Raw genomic sequence first — 15569 nt, forward strand, 5'->3', positions numbered from 1 at the left:
TTCGAGGCTGGTCACGGGCACGTTCCTGGGTTGCAGGATCCATCCCCGGCCCAGGTGCGCAGGAGGCAACCAATCCATGTTTCTCTCTCTCTCTCTCTCTCTGACTCCCCTTCCCTTCCTCTCTCTCTCTAGAAATCAACAGGGGAAAACCGTGGAATACTACGCAGCCCTGAAAAAGGAGGGTCTCTTACCCTGAGAGACAGCCTGGAGGGACCTGGAGAGCATGATGCTGAGCGGAATAAGCCGGTCAGAGCAAGACACGTATCCCATGATCTCACTCGTAGGTGGAATCTAGTTACAACATAAACTGATGAACAGAACAGATCCAGAGACACGGAAGGAGGGAACAGACTGACGGAATCTCACAGGGAAGGCGGGGGAGGGAGGGAGGTAGGTAGGTAATCAACCCAAGACCCTGTATGTGTATATGCATCACCCATGGACACAGACAACAGGGTGGTGGCAGCCTGGGGGGTGGGGGTCGGAGAGTGGTTCAAGCCTCAGACTGACTGACAGTCCTCGGTAGCTGAGTGATGTGGGCTGCGGGGGTGCAGCCAGTGCCGCCTAAACCAGGCCTGATCGAGTTCAGAGAGTGGCAACCACAGGGAAGAAGCCAACGTGAAACTCGCAAGAACGTCGTAAACATGCTGCCCTGGCTTTGCTCTGGGGGATCCGACTGTACAATAAAGCTTCGCTTGCAGGCTGGGTCACTGTGCCCTCATCCAGGCACAGCGGTCCACCCGGCCCCGACTGTACCCTCTTGTCCGTCCTCTCTCATCCTTCCCTGTGCCCTCATCCAGGCACAGCGGTCCACCCGGCCCCGACTGTACCCTCTTGTCCGTCCTCTCTCATCCTTCCCTGTGCCCTCATCCAGGCACAGCGGTCCACCCGGCCCCGACTGTACCCTCTTGTCCGTCCTCTCTAATCCTTGGCCGCCCCTCCTCAGGCTCACCCCTGGCCCTGCTGGACGTGGCTCAGCCCTTTAGCACAGAGAGGGAGGCGGAGGGCGGTGGACACCCTCAGCAGCCCACCGCGATTCACCACGCACACGGCCGTGCACAGCAGCCTGGGAGCGCACGCGGGATCCTGGCCCTAAGACCCTGCAACCCTGCAACCCTGCGACCTTGCGACCTTGCGAGGGAGGAAAAAGAAAGCGCACGCTGATGGGAAAGCGCTGGCCGAAGGCCACCTGCACAAAATAACTCGGATCCCCACGGACACCCAACAGGAAACAGGTTTTCACCCCCAGTCAGTGCTCCAGCGATGAGGCTCCGCACCAGGGGAGGATGAATAAAACTTTGGAAACTTAATGCAATGCCAAGCAGGTGATACCCCCCCCCCACACACACACACACACAAATCCTAGAAACCGCCCGCCCGGCCGGCTGGCTCCGTGGTTGAGCGTCGAGGCTCCTAGGAACCAGGAGGTCAGGGTTCGATTCCCGGTCCAGGGCACATGCCCGGGTTGCAGGCTCCATCCCCAGTAGGGGGCGTGCAGGAGGCGGCCGATCCACGATCCTCCCTCATCATGGATGTTTCTCTCTCTCCCTCTCCCTTCCTCTCTGAAATCAATAAAAAATACATTTGTTTAAAAGAAAATCAACTTGACCTTAAGCCAGATCTTCAGTTCCGTTCGGCCAGACGTCAGCGCAGCTGCCACTCACAGCAAACCGAACGCAGAGCAAACATCCATGACGAGCACCAGTGAACCCAGGGGACACCGGCTCAGAGACGCCCAGCCCCCGTCTGCACCGTGCCCCCCTCAATCCAGGGCCTAGGCCGCCACGCACAAGTGGCCGCCCAACCCAACGGCGAGGACGGAGAGAAATTCCACCCCGGCGAGCATCTGGGCCGCCGGAAACCCACGCAGAGAAATACACTTGTCGTCCAAACACAGCCCCGCCCGTGGGAAAGCGAACACGGCGGGGAGCTCAAGACGGCTGAACATTTACCCTCAGACAGGGAGCCATGGATCGCGCCCCAACTTCCCTTAAAGGCAACGCCGTGCGGGAACGCGGGGCCCCTAGCTCGCCCGTCTGTGATGCCAGGCGTGTAATACTGTGTGTGCGGGAGGACGAGTAATAACTGAGAGAATGAAAACTCACCAGACAGCTTTTGCTGCGTGCCATTTTCCATTTATTTTTAAAACTAGAGGCCCGGTGCACGAAATGCGTGCAAGAGCCGGCCTTCCTTCCCCCGGCTGCCGGCACCGGCTTCCCTCTGGCACCCGGGACCCGGGCTTCCCTTATAGCCCTGGCTTCATCCAGAAGGTCTTCCGGAAGGACATCCGGTCTAATTAGCATATGATGCTTTTATTATTATAGATACATCCTTATTGATTTCAGAGAGGAAGGGAGAGGGAGAGAGAGACAGAAGCATCCATGATGAGGAAGAATCATGGATCGGCTGCCTCCTGCACGCCCCCCCACTGGGGATCGAGCCCGCAACCCCGGCACGTGCCCTGCCCGGGACCTCCTGGTTCATAGGTCAATGCTCAACCGCTGAGCCACGCCGGCCGGGCCCTTTTTCCATTTAAACATGAATCGGGGAAAAATGAAAACATCCAGTCTCGTTTCAGCTCCCTTTTCCGAAAACACGCCCAGGACGGCCAAAAACATGACAGAATGCAACCAGAAACGATCCGACTGTTGGGTGGGTATGAGCTGGACGGACCAGGATAAAAAGGAGATATTTCCATGAGCTAATCTTCCTCTATATTTAGGGTGAGTCCGCTAATGTGATTAGCCGGGGTTATATCAGTTTGCCGGCTGCGGACCTCCCATTATAAAGCTTCCCACGCGGTGATCTGAACGACAATTGGCTTTTTATTTCCGTGGGAAGACATGAAGACATGCACGAAGGAGATGACCCTCGCCGGGTTGGCCCAGTGGATGGAGCGTCCGCCTCCGGACGGATGGGTCCCGGGTTCGATTCCCGTCAAGGGCACACGCCCAGGTTGTGGGCTCGAACCCCAGCGGGGGGCATGCAGGAGGCGGCCGATCCAAGATTCTCTCTCATCATTGATGTTTCTATCTCTCTCTCTTCCCTCTCCCTTCCTCTCTGAAATCCATAAAAATAGACCTAAACTATGCAGATGGTATTTCAACGATGTTCTAAGCGGGCGCTGTTTTTCCACTCTCAAAGCTCAGCGTGCACACAGACGGAACGCCCCTCCGGCTTCCACCAGTTCCCCGACACGCCTGCTCCATCCACCCCCGCCCCAGTCCCAGAGGTCACACCTGCAAGCCTGCACTCACTGAGCGCCTGCTGTATGCACGTGGGAGACCATCCCTGCGAGGGCTTCTGGGAACAGCCTGGGTGGGGCCGCTCTCTGACATGCCTCTGTGACACATCACACGGGCAATCTGGCCGGCAAACAATCTCTCTATATAAAAGCCTAAGTGACCGGCCGACCGGTCGCTGTGACGCGCACTGACCACCAGGGGGCAGATGCTCAACGCAGGAGCTGCCCCCTGGTGGTCAGTGCGCTCCCACAGCCAATCTCCCCTCCCTCGGCCCTTCCCCCTGGCCAGCCGGCCCCAATCGGGACTGGGTGAGCGGGCCCCCATCGCCGGCCAGGCCGAGGGACCCCACCCATGCACAAATTTGTGCACCGGGCCTCTAGTCCAGCGATAATGACCAGGACCCTCCCCCCAGCGCTAGAGCAATTCACCGGCGTCTGGCCGACCTGCCCTCGATGTCACTCACAGGTGTCCCCTCACCGTATCGAACCGGGGCCGGGCAAGGACGAATAACGACACGCCCGCCCACCGGCCGGCGTGGCTCAGCGGCTGAGCGTCGGCCTATGACCCAGGAGGTCAGGGTTCGATTCCCATCAGGGCACAGGCCCGGGTGGCGGGCTCCATCCCCAGTGGGGGGCGTGCAGGAGGCAGACAACTGATGAAGTTTCACTCTCATCATCGACGTTTCTCTCTCTCCCCGTCCCTTCCCCTCCCTCCCACTTTCTGAAAATCAACGGGAAAATATCCTTGGTTGACGATGGACAGACATCGACAACACACATTCGACTTCCTGTTTCTGCTCTCTCCTCCCAGGACGTGCCCCCTGAATAGCGTTACCAGGAGGTGTCCTTGCCGCTTAGAAACGGCCCGCGGTCACCTTCCCTTTCCTGACGGGGCCGCCCTGCGAACGCCCCGGCCCAGGGTCACCTTCCCTTCAGACAGGAAGCGGCCCCGCAAATTCGGAGTCCCACAGGCAGAAGTGGGCGCCCACGCCAAAGACCGTACCCGAAAACCAAGGCCAACATGCACGTCATTTCAACATCAGACAGACCGGCCAAAGGGGCGGGCACGGAGCCCTGGCCTGTGTGGCTCAGCGGTCAGCGCGTCGGCCTGCACACGGGCGGGTCACAGGTTCGACTCCCGGTCAAGGGCACATGCCTGGGTTGGAGGACTGGTCCCCACCCAGTCCGGGCGCGAGAGGGCAGCCACCGTAGATGTGTCCGTTGCATCAATGTCTCTCTCTCTCTCTCTCTCTCTCTCTCTCAGAAGGCCGGCGTGCAATCGCTGGAGCGGCTGCCGTTCCACTCGGCGTCGTGCCAACCCAGCCCTCAGCCGAGGACCTGGGCCAGGAGCCGGCCCGCCCAGAGGGGAGCCTCGATCTCACGCCCTCAGCCCGCAGCGCGGTCCGAGCTGTGAGGACCACCCTTGCATAGGGCGTCCCAAAATTCACGCAAGAAGTAATTTTGATAGAAAACACAGGTTTATAATGAAAAATTGAAACTTTTTTATTGATTCATAAAGAATACAGTCTAGGGTTATGCATGGAATAGCACATCGGGTCCATGGCCTCCACGGCTTTGCTGGCACAGACGCCAAGCCGTGGTCTTCATGGGTCTTCCTTGTCCCTGCTCCTGGGCCGTCACTGGTACTTGGTGATGCTGATCCAATCGAAGGGATTGACATCCAAGGGCCACAGATATGAGAATCTGATCCAATCAACCCAGTAAAATCAGGCTTTTACTTTTTGTTCTTGTTGTTAATGCTCACGCAGAATTCAAATCCTGCGTGAATTTGGGGACACCCTACATTTATCTACCGGGACACCAGGAAGACAGCGCCCGCTCCAAGGGCGGTTTTCTATTGGCAAAGCCACCCGTGGGAAATGCAAAAAACAAACAAAACAACGAGTGACAACCAGGAGGAATGAAGTGTGTCTCTCGCAGAAAGAAAGGCCGACGACGCATACGCAGCAGCTGGGAGGCACCCGACACGCTCATCACACCCGGTTCCCGCAGGAGGTCACGGGGCGGCCTTTGCACGGCGGCCCACTTCTTCCCCCAGGAGCCCGCGTCCGGGGGGCCCTGGGGGCGTGCAGCCCTGAACGCAGCGGGTGATCAGCAGCATCGGGAGACTGGAAACACACTGCGGTCCTGGAGAGCTTACAAAGCACAGCAGTCCCGGCTGGTGTGGCTCAGTGGTTGGGCGTCGGCCTATGAACCAGGAGGTCACGGTTCTATTCCCCATCAGGGCACATGCCCGGTTTGTGGGCTCAGTCCCCACTGCGGGGCGTGCAGGAGGCAGCCGATCGATGCTTCTCTCTCATCGTGGATGTTTCTATCTCTCTCCCTCTCCCTTCCTCTCGGAAATCAATAAAAATATTTAAAAAAAACCAAAAACTGTAAGATCTGTCACTTAAAATGCACACACACACACACACACATACACACGCACACACCCTGACAGGAGGCAGGCGACAGGAATACACACATGGTCCCACTTACACTCGGGGACTTGAACGTCACTCCGTCCCCCCCCCCCCCGCAATCTGTGATCTCTAAACTGTTTTCTCATCGCAAATCCTTCCCGGTGAGAAAGAAGTGCTAAGCATCGCGTCCCCAATTCCTGCCATCCATGTGTCAGCTCCACACAGCACTCAACTCATATTATATGAATGTTTCACAGATCACCAAAATAGCTTAGAGCAGTGGTTCTCAACCTTCCTAACGCCGCGACCCTTGAATACAGCTCCTCATGCTGTGGGGACCCCCAACCATAACATTATTCTCGTGGCTACGTCATCGCTGTCATGTGGCTGCTGTTATGAATCGGCATGGAAATATCTGATCTGCAGGATGCATTTTCATGGTTACACATTGAACATCATGAAAGCATCGCGATCAATCACAAAAACGATATGTAATTATATATGTGTTTTCCGACGGTCTTAGGCGACCCCTGTGAAAGGGTCGTTCGACCCCCAAAGGGGTCACGACCCACAGGTTTGAGAACCGCTGGCTTAGAAGCATCAGATGAAAACTCTGGGCATCCTCATGGTCTCTTCCCGCCCCCAATACGGGTCCCAGGTTCGATTCCGGTCAGGGGCATGTGCCTTGGTTGCGGGCACGTCCCCAGTGGGGAGTGTGCAGGAGGCAGCTGATCGATGTTTCTAACTCTCTATCCCTCTCCCTTCCTCTCTGTAAAAGATCAATAAAATATATTTTAAAATAAAAAAAATAAATAAAAATAATAATAATTTCATGTTTCCCCCCGGGCCACCAGGCAGTGCACAGAGACCCCGAATTCTTCTCGTCACCCTCTGGGCTGCGTGCACCTCCTCCCTGGAAGCGGTGGACACCAGCACAGACTCCCCGACGTGTCTGAGAAACACCGGCCTGCCAACGCCGACACCCCAAGGCCAACAGCCCGAGCGCCTTCTGGAACCGCCACTGGTTGGCTGGCCGGTTCCTTAGTAAGATGTTAACCTAGACGCTGCTTATTTATGCCAATCACCGATAACATGACAGTCAAATCATGGGACATAAAAAACCCGGTTTACCTATACTTTTATTTTCTCAACGTTTTAAAATATATTTTTTATTCATTTCAGAGAGGAAGGGAGAGGGAGAAAGAGAGAAACATCAAAGATGAGAGGGAATCATAGATCGGCCGCCTCCTGCACGCCCCCTACTGTGGATCGAGCCCGCAACCCAGGCACGTGCCCTAGACCGGAATCGAACCCGGGGCCCTTCAGTCCGCAGGCCGACGCTCTAGCCACTGAGCCACACCGGCCAGGGCTACCTATACTTTTAGTTAACACAAAACCACCATCATCGCCCTGGCCGGTGTGTCCGTGGTTAGAGAGTGGGTCTCCGCACACCCAAGGGTCACGGGTTCGATTCCCCATCAGGGACAGGTACCTGGGTTGCGGGTCAGGACGTGTGCCGGAAGCAACCAATCCCTGTGTCTGCCTGTCTCTATCTTTCTCTCTCGCTCTTTCCTCCTCCCTCCCTCCCTCCCTTCCACTCTCTCTAAAAAATCAATAGGAAAATACCCTCAGGTGAGGATTTTTAAAAAAAAACCCCACCAGACTCTCTCTTTTTTTTAAAATATATTTTATTGATTTTTTACAGAGAGGAAGGGAGAGGGATAGAGAGTTAGAAACATCGATGAGAGAGAAACATCTATCAGCTGCCTCCTGCACACCCCCCACTGGGGATGTGCCCGCAACCAAGGTACATGCCCCGACCGGAATCGAACCTGGGACCTTGAGTCTGCAGGACGATGCTCTATCCACTGAGCCACACCGGTTAGGCAAAGACTCTCTTTTTAATAATAAGTTTTTATTGATTTTAGAGAGAAAGGGAGAGGGAGACAGAGAGAGAGAAACGTCCATGATGAGAGAGAATCACGGACCGGCTGCCTCCTGCACGCCCCCCACTGGGGATCAAGCCTGCAACCCGGGCCTGTGCCCTGACCGGGAATCGAACCGTGACCTCCTGGTTCCTAGGTGGACGCTCTAACCACTGAGCCTCTGTAACCGACATTTAAGTACCAGCCCTTTCCCCAACTAAACGCCTCGGCCCCCACCGTGAGGACACGCACGGGTTAAAGACGGCGCACGGACGGGCAGACCACCCAGCAGCCTAACCGCCGGGCCAAGGACTCCTTCTTGTAGAAAACACGCCACTTCTCATTAGCGTCACGAAAAGCGGGAATCGCGGCCCAAAGCGAAGCACAGGCTAACAACCCAAGCGCCGGACTTGGGAATTCGCTTTCCGTCTGCAACGAGCTGATGCAAATACAACTCGACTTTTCAGGCTCTTTGCTATTCACGTCTCTGCCCAGACACGACGGGAACCTGCTGATCGATTTCACACGTTAAAGGTCTTCAGCTCTGACCAGTGTGGCTCAGTGGCCAGAGCGTCGGCCTGCGGACTGAAGAGTCCCGGGTTCGATTCCGGTCAAGGGCATGTGCCTTGGTTGCGGGCACATCCCCAGAGGGGGGTGTGCAGGAGGCGGCTGGTCGATGTTTCTCTCTCAGTGATGTTTCTAACTCTCTATCCCTCTCCCTTCCTCTCTGTAAAAAATGAATAAAATATATTTTTTTAAAAAAAAGTCTTCAAAGGTTCCAGAACGTTCTCTGTAATGGCATCAAGACTCACCCCATGGCAGCGAGAGAGAGAGGCCCTGGCCGAGGAGACCGCAAACCTTTGGCAGCCCCAACAAGACAGCCGGTATTTCCCCCTCCGGTGTCTTACAAATGTTTACAAGTGACTCGTTTAGCTGCTTCTTGCTTTTCATAACGTCCGCAGCGCACAATTGTGCCAAGGAGGGCACAGGGCCCACGTGTGCCCACGTGTGAAGGTGCTGCCTCAAGGGAGGCACTGGGAGCGTGGCGGGCTCGCCACTGGGGGTTTCTGCCTGGATCTGAATACGACCAAGGACAGGATAGCAGAGCTGACAGGCAGGGTCCCAGGTCCCGGGTCCCGGGTCTGGGCGGGGGTAGGGTGACCATCCGGGAACCACGGAGGGAGAGCGTGCACAGGTCTGGGCTGTGACTGAACCTCCCATTACACAAACCTATGCACGTGTTGAAATCCATAATCTGCTACACGCTAATTCGGAAAACAGAGAGAACATGTGTGTGTGTGTGTGTGTGCGTGTGCATACACGGACGCCAATCCTGGAATTTCACTTCACAGAGGGGGAGAAACGGACGAGAAGGTAAAGGCTGGAGACCAACCACCCTACGTAATAAAGACATTTCCACCCGAGTCCCGAGTGCAGCGGAGGACGATCCTAAGCCAGGCCTGCTGGGCTGCAGGCACCGGAATAACCCCGTCTCCTTCAACGCCAGCCTGAGGAACCAGCTGCAATGTCTCTCTTGCTCTCTCAGTGACAAAACCACCTCTACAGAAGGCACCTGATTTGCCCAAAGACACAGTCAGGGCCTGGCATGCTGGTTGCAAACTAGGTCACCCCAGCCCCTGCCCACCAGGAGCCAGGAGGCCCAGCGCAGGGCACACTGGCACTCCCCGGGGGCCACCAGGACACGGGGCCCCGGGCTGGTCCAGCAGAGCCCTTAGCTGGAAGCAGAACCCGCACCCTTCTCCTCATGGCGCCCGGAAGGGGATGGGACAAGAAAACGCACGTTGGCCGGCGGCCGGCTGTCCCAAACGGGGGCTGAGTCACCCGGCGCAGGAAGGGACAGAGACTGACGCGGTGTTGAGCATCTGTAAACCGCAATTTCACTCAATCGCCGAGCCTCAGAGCTGCAGCGGGGAGACCCCCAAATCCAGGTTAACCGCCGGGGACAAGGAGGGCCCACAGGAACCGGGGACAGCTTTAGTCTGGGGGCTCTGCTCCCTAATAAATACCAAAGGTGCCAAGAACTGACGGAAATGAAGCCCTAGGACGCTTCTACGACACCAGCAAGCCCAAGGCGGCGGCGAGAAACAGGCGCTCACAGTGCATCGCATCTCGGACCCCGAAACACGTGTGCTGAGTTTCGGCAGCTGAGCAGCCCACGTGGCCTAAGTCCTCGTGGGTCTTCCAAGCCCACTCCTGTGCCCACCTTCTGGGGGAGCGTCCCAACTCTGCCTGCACCCCAAAACACATCGGTGCCTCAAGAGCTACACACCTCCATTTGTTTTTCTTGGGGCCCACCTCCCCCACCGCCCTTGCCCCAAACTGGCCTGGTGTGTCCACTGTAGTCAGGGGTGGCCTCCTCAGGCTCTCCCACTGGCCCCCCGCTTATTGGCAAAATCCCAGAGCTCGGCGTTGGCAATGCGACCCTGATACACACCCAGCTCCTCCACCTTCCTCTTCTAAGAGTCCCTTCCACCTCCATCTGCGTCCCGGTCCACCGAGAGCAAACCAGCACAAGGGACACATGGCCCAAGTGGTCTGTCCTGTCTCAACGCTCAACTCGTTCCCACTCGGCATTCTCACGGCTTCCAGTTCCCGTCCGCGCTCTTCAATCAAGCAGATTCTCCATAAAATATCTGATGGATGGCGGGATCGGAGCTGCTCCGTGGACACCCCACAGGCCGCCATTGCCCAGCCGGCTGGCTCAGTGGCTGAGCGTCGACCTAGGAGCCAGGAGGTCACGGTTCGATTCCCCGTCAGGGCACATGCCCGGGTTTCGAGCTTGCTCTCCAGTGTGGGGCGTGCAGGAGGCGGCCGATCCATGATTCTCTCTCACCACGATGTTTCTATCTCCCTCTCCCTCTCCCAGCCTGAGATCAATAAAAAAATACTTAAAAAAAAAGTGGGTTCCTTGGTTCCCCACTTGGTCCCCTGGGATTTTAACCACTTTCTCAGGCTGCGCCCTCCTGTCTCCTGCAACCATGACGACTCTGTCAGTCCGTCCCCACAGCCAGCTTTCACTGCGGTTTTTGTGGGTCTCCCTCAGCCACTGTGGCCAGTGTGGTCAGTTCCGGTCCCCTTGGTCAACCCCACGGAGAGCGAGGGGCGGAGGGGACAGCCGAGGAGGGCAGGCCCCCAGGCGACACTCACATCCACCCTCCATCCCCGAGGCCCGGCGGCTTCCTTCCCACTAAAAATAGTTATGGAAAAAAAGTTTATCTTTCCAACTTAGAAAAAAAAGAAGAAATGTTTACAAAATGACTGTAGGCTCGCTTCCTTGTCGGAACTATTTTTAAAATGTCTTTGGCGGTGAAATTTTAACTTCTCGGATGTAGCCTACTTTTTAAAATATATATATATTTTTTTAATTAATTTCAGAGAGGAAGGGAGAGGGAGAGAGAGAGAAACCTCGATGATGAGAGAGAATCATGGATCAGCCGCCTCCTGCACGCCCCACACCGGGGATGGAGCCCGCACCCGGGCAGGTGCCCCGACCAGGAATCAAACCTGCGACCCTTCAGTCCACAGGCCGGCGCTCTATCCACTGAGCCACACCAGCCAGGGCTCTATTGATTTTTTTTAAGAGAAAGTACCACGGAAGGGGAGAGACAGAGAGAGAGAAACATAACTGTGAGAGAGACACATGGATGGGCTGCCTCCCGCACCCCCCCGCCCCCCACTCCAACCAGGGCCAGGGATCCAGCCCGCAAACCCGAGCATGTGCCCTGATGGGGAATTGAACCATAACCTCCTGGTTCATAGGTCCACGCTCAACCACTGAGCCACACCGGCCCGGCTGTCATTCCTTCTTTAAAAGTACCGACAGAGCAGAAATCACTGCGCCCAGCAAGGAGGCAAAAGGCACACACACCCCCTTCACCCCAGGAAAACACCAACACTCTCCCTTCCTCCCCAGGGGCGTGTGCTGACTTAAAATCTGGAATTCTCTCCCCTGAGGGGCCCTGTCAGTCAGGAGGTCCATGGACCAGCTTCCACTGTTACCCCTGAACCACTCCTCCCCACCAAACCCGCCCCACGCCCAGCGCGCACGTGCGCATCCTTAGAATGAACGCACCGTCTCCATGGGACCTCCCCTTGGTCCATCCTCACCTTCTCTCTCCCTTTTCCCCCCTAATCGCGTCTTTTCCAGGAAAATCTAATTGCAAACTTTTTGCCATCATCACAGCCGTCTGCACCCCGAAGCCAGGGCTGGGGACCTGGGCCCTGCGCCCCGCGCCCGAGGTCCCGCCCCTGCGCCTCCCTCGCGGCCGGGACTGGGCGGTGCGAACGGGAGAAAACCAGCCACAAGTCCGGTCGAGCCCCACGTGACCCTGCAGAGCGGAGGCCACGGGGGCCGGCTCTCCGCGGCTTTGGGGCTCCGCTCCACCACGTCCACCGGGGGAAACGCACCCCGACTCTTCTTTGGCGGGGTTCCCCATGCACTCGGGCGCGGGAGCTCGCGCGGCCGTGCAGGGAGCGAGCCGGGCCGCGCCCCGCTGCGCACAGGCCCGAGGCGCACGTGAAGCCCGGGCCCCATCCCGGCGCGGGCGGGCGCGCCTCTCGCGACCCCAAGTTGTCACGGACCCCGCGGCCGCCGACCCCCCGAAGACGCAGTGCCCCCGTCGGAACGCTGGCCCCCGGTGGGGACAGTCCCCTGGGGAACGGGGCCCGGATCTGGGGTTCCCCCTCCCCCAGCCCTCGAGCAACAGGTCTCCAGCCGCCCAGGCCGCGCCGGAACGGAGGCGCGCCCCCCCCATGTCACCCCCAGCCCGGTCCCCTCGCTCGGCCCGGGGGCTCCCGACTTCCGTGACAGTTCCAGCGCCCGGGACGCAGGGCAGCGCGGGGCCTCGCCGGGCACTGGGCACTCACTCCGCCCGCCGCCCGGTCCCGGGCCCGCGGATGAATGGGGCGCCCCTCCCCCACGAGGGAGCCCGCGGCGCCGCAGACTCGCCCCCCAGCCCCGGGGACGGCGGGCAAAAGGGGCCGGGGGGGCAGGTCCAAGCGCCTCCCCAAACTGGCCGGCCGCCTCCCCCTCCCCGAACAAAGGAGCCCCCCAGGCTCCGCGCGCGCACCCCGCGCCGGCACTGGGGGGAGCGGCCCCCGCGGGGTATTGTTCAGCCCGCGGGGAGCGCGCCGCACCCCGGCCCCCGAGCCCGGGCACCGCCGGGGACCTGCCCTCCCGCGCCCGGGCGGAGCGTGCGCGCGCCCCGAGCCGCCGGCCGGGCCCCCACGCGCCCCAGAAGTTTGCGCCCCCCGCCCCGCGCCCGCCCTCCCGCCGCCGGGCCCGCGCACTCACCTCGCCGCGCGCTGGGCCCCTCGCCGGCGCCGCCGCGCCCAGCCTCCCTCGCGGGCCGAGCCGCCGGGCCGAGCCGCGGCCGAGGAGGGCCCGGCGCCCGCAGCAGCCGCGCGCCCCCCCCCGCCCCGCCCGCCCGCGCCCCCGCCCCGCCGCCGAGTCCGAGAGGCGCGCGCGCTGGAAAGTTTCGGTGGCGAATGGCGGCGAGGGCGCTGCGGCGGCGGCGGGGCGGGGGCGCGGGCAGCTCCACGCTCCCGAGCGCGGAGAAGGGGGGGCCCGGGGCGGGAGCGGCGGCGGCGGCGGCGGCGGCGGCGGCGGAGGGCGGGACCGCGGGAGGGACCGGCACGGGCAGTGACCTCCGGGGGGAGCGGCCGCCGCCAGAGCGCCGACCCCGGCCGGGAGGACTGCCAGGGGGCCGCCTGCGCCCCTCCCCCAGGCCCCGCGCCCGGGAGGGGCCCCCGTCCCCACGCCGCCCCTCCCCCGCGGGGCAGAGGGACCCCCGGCCGGCCCTTCCCCCGCCGGGACCGGGCGCCGCCCCTCCCCCGGCCTCCGGGGGGGACCCGCGCCCCCACCCAGCCCCTTCTGCACTGGAGGGACCCTGCGCCCGGCCCAGTCCCCCACCCCCAGCTCCCCCGACCCCCCTCCCCGTCTAGGCGGGGTGAGGGGACCGGACATCCCCCTCCTCGCTCTGAGCCTTGTCCCTTCCCGTGGCCTCCAGGGAGGTCGGAAGGGAACACTGGCCCACCCGCACCCCGTCCCAAACGCAGCCTTTATCCCGCTACCCGGGGTGGGGTGGGGGGAAGTGGGGGTCCCGGGCCAACCCCCACCCCAAGGTGCCCCTGGGAGAGGGGAACCCGGGCCCGTCCTGGAGGGTGCCCCTCCCCCACCCCCAAGGAGAAGGCGCCCAGCCGCCCTCACAGAACCCCTGCACCCTGCTCCAGGCGCACCCCCCTCAAAACAGGCGGCTTGGAGGGCACCCCAACACTCTCCCCCTCCCCCCGAAGTGGGGGCCTCGATCTTACAGAACACCCCCTGGGAAGAGCCAGAGTGTTGGGGGGAGAAAGAGACTCAGACACACCGGGGTGGAGGCCAGGAGCCGGGGTGCGGGGGCTCGGGGGATGGGGGAGGGACCCCCCTCTCCACCCTGTCCCCCACCCCCACCCCCAGGCCGCAGACCGCGGGCATTTTTCCAAAGTGTTCTTGTTGCCATGGCTCACGGGGCCCGGCCCTGGGCACCCCAGTCCCCAGTGTCCCTGCAACCACGCACCCCGCGCGGCCCTAATTGCACGGCCCGGGGCGCGCGCCCACCCCCTGCACCTCGGGGATGTTTTTTAATCAGTCGCCCCGCCCCCCCTTTGGGTGCACGCGGAGCTCCGCGCCCCGAGCCCTGCACGCCCGGCGGTGCAGCCGGTCACCTCGCCTGCTCTTTCCGGGGACACTGGGCCGTTTGTTGCCCTGCGGGCGGGCGAGGGGGAGGGGGAGCGGGAGGGGGTCCTCCAACCGGAAGGCGGGCCCGCGAAGGACCCTGCGCGGCCGGGCTGCACCACCTCGGGGATGCACATCCACAGCAAACCCCACTTGCAGCCTCCATACTTGGGAGTCAGCGCAACCCACGGGGTCCTACTATCTACCGGTGGCCTGGCCAGCCCTCCCCCCCCCCCAAAAGGACGTGGCGGGGCCTCGCCGGGGGCCTGCCCTGCGGTGCTCCCGGGCTCCCCGGGGCCTGGGCGGGCGGGTGCCGAGCTGTTACCTGCACCCGAGACACCCGGGGTGCAATCGAGCTCATGATGCAACCGCCGCGGCGCTCTGCACGTGCTTCCCTGCCCCCACCGCGGGCGGGAGGCGCGCGGCGTCTTTTCCGCCTGGCGGGTCACATGGCGGCGGCCGGGCTCGCCTCCCTTCGCGCTGCGCCGTCATTCAGGTTCGGAAAGTAAATAACAAGGTGACAGCGGGACCGGCCCTCGGCTACCGCACACTCCCGAGTAGCCGCGCAACTAAAAAAACAACAACAACAAAAAACATCCAACTGGCCCGCCCTATCCGGTGTGGCTCAGTGGATAGAGCGTCAGCCTGGGGACTGAAGGGTCCCGGGTTCGATTCCCGATCAGGGCACATGCCCGGGTTGCGGGCTGGATCCCCAGTAGGGGGCGTGCAGGACGCAGCCGATCCATGATGATTCTCTCTCCCTCTCCCTTCCTCTTGGAAATCAATTAAAAAAAAAAACAAAAAAAAACACGAAACCAAAAATCCTGGCCCTCTTGGGTAGCCAGCCTGGCTTGCTTGGCATTAGCTGCTTGGAAATTCCGAACTGAACGCGGTTTAAAGGTCTCTTTGCAATCATTGCAAGTGTGGGCAAGTGGGCCCCGGCTGGTGTGGCTCAGTGGGTAGAGCCTCGGCCTGCAGCCTGAAGGGTCCTGGGTTCGATTCTGGTCAAGGGCACATGCCTGGGTTGCAGAGTCTACTCTATACCCTAGAGGGGCGTGCAATCACCCCCCTGGTCTTCTTGCAGATTTGGGGTGTTTGGCCGGGCTGACCGGCAGCCCCCCGGAACCATGGCTGAGCAGGTCACTCAGGCACAGCTGGGCGGTGCAAGAGAGGGCTAAGGGGCGTCCGGCTGCAGCGGCCAGAGCAGCCTCCCTCGCCCTCCTCCTGGGGCTTGCATTGGC

General features: G+C 60.7%; 1 protein-coding gene across 2 annotated transcripts in view; it reads right to left on the reverse strand.

Moving 5' to 3' along the window:
- Window positions 1-14668, reverse strand: part of TBL1X (transducin beta like 1 X-linked) — a 94062-nt gene extending 79394 nt beyond the window's left edge. Inside the window, exon 1 of one of the 2 annotated variants that reach the window (XM_070402683.1) lies at window positions 14654-14668. The gene's annotated coding sequence lies outside the window, so the exon portion shown is untranslated. Of the gene's footprint in view, window positions 1-12906; window positions 12995-14653 lie in introns of those variants that run through there. The other variant, XM_070402682.1, reaches the window with a different exon arrangement.
- Between the last annotated feature and the right edge of the window lie 901 nt (window positions 14669-15569).

The sequence above is a fragment of the Myotis yumanensis genome, unplaced genomic scaffold (genome assembly GCF_028538775.1).
Source record: "Myotis yumanensis isolate MYYU_CA2020_CCGP unplaced genomic scaffold, mMyoYum1.0.hap1 SCAF_24, whole genome shotgun sequence".
NCBI lineage: Eukaryota > Metazoa > Chordata > Mammalia > Chiroptera > Vespertilionidae > Myotis > Myotis yumanensis.